Consider the following 1,566-nt stretch of genomic DNA (forward strand, 5'->3'; position numbering starts at 1 on the left):
CAGACGCTGAGCTTCAGCAGCATCGCAGCGCCAATGCTTAGAGACACAGAGGAGCCCGTACTAAACAACCTGCCCGCTGGGGTAAAAACGGAAGATCTCGCAACACTGCTTTGCTTACTGAAAACTTCAATGAAGACGACATTGGGGCATGCTATCTTGGCCCAATGAACAACAAATGCTCATTTTGTAATACCAACCATTTCCAAAATGAAATTACAACAAACTGTTGTCATAGTGGAACCATCAAACTGGAAGAAATGTGAATGCATCCCTATATTACTAATTGCATGAAGAGATCAGAACCAAACTCCAAGAATTTCATGGAAAACATAAGATCATACAATAGTCCAAACGCTTTTGCATCCATGGGCGCACAAATTGACCAATCAATTAACAGGCGATCAGGTCCTTTCTGTTACAGAATCCATGGGCAAATTTACCATGCAACATCTGCGTTGCACCCTAACCAAGGTGAATCACCAACATACGCCCAGTTATATATTCTGGATTCGGCACAATCCAACCAACAGTGGATGCATTCGTAATCTTATGGAAAATCTACAAAGAATTCTGGAAGATATCAATCCTTTCTCCAGAGAATACAAAAATATGTTGCAATTTGAACAAGAAGAAATGCTAAAAGCAAATCTAGAAAACCGAATGCCAATTGAATATAGCATGACTTTCGTGAGAGAAAAAGTAAATACTATGCACCCCGGCAGAATCAATGCTCCAACTGCCAGAGGGGAAATTGCTGCCATTTTCCACAGCACAGATGGTGCACCCCCAGAAAACCGTGACATTACCATTCATCCAAAAAGTGGAATTTTACAAAATATATCTATTCTGAGTAGACTCTGTGACCCAATGTGCTACGCTTTGCTTTTCCCTTATGGGGACTCTGGGTGGACTACAGAACTAAAAAAAACAGTTGGTCGAGGAAATGTGACTCCACTTCAATGGTATTCATACCACTTTGCCATTCGTGATGGTACTTTAACCAGTTCCTTAATGCAGGAAAGCTGACACACCAATTTATGGTTGATGCCTATTGCAAAACTGAGGCAAACCATTTGAATTGGGTGCGCACAAATCAAAGTACTGTAAGAGCTGAAGAATATGACGTCCTTCACCAATTCATGACCAACCACCGTTTCATGAACATAAATATCCTACCTGGAAGAAAAGTCATATTGCCATCGACTTTCCAAGGAAGTCCAAGAAATATGGCACAAAACTACCAAGATGCCATGGCAATGGTCAGGAAATATGGCAAACCAGACCTATTTGTAACAGTAACGTGCAATCCAAAATGGAGGGAAATCAGGGAAAACTTACTTCCCAGTCAGCAACCATGCGACAGGCCCGATTTAGTAGCTCGAGTATTTAACATGAAACTAAAATTGCTACTTGGAGACCTAACCACAAACCACAGATTTGGACGTGTTAATGGTATGGTGTATGTAATTGAGTTCCAAAAAAGAGGGCTCCCTCATGGACACATATTGGCATTTATGGCCCCGGAATACAAAGCCTGGGAAAAAGAAAGAATTGACAAAATTGTTT

The sequence above is a fragment of the Phyllobates terribilis genome, unplaced genomic scaffold, assembly GCF_046119375.1.
Source record: "Phyllobates terribilis strain yellow unplaced genomic scaffold, ASM4611937v1 Scaffold_81__1_contigs__length_6697587, whole genome shotgun sequence".
In the NCBI taxonomy this organism is placed as follows: Eukaryota; Metazoa; Chordata; class Amphibia; order Anura; family Dendrobatidae; genus Phyllobates; species Phyllobates terribilis.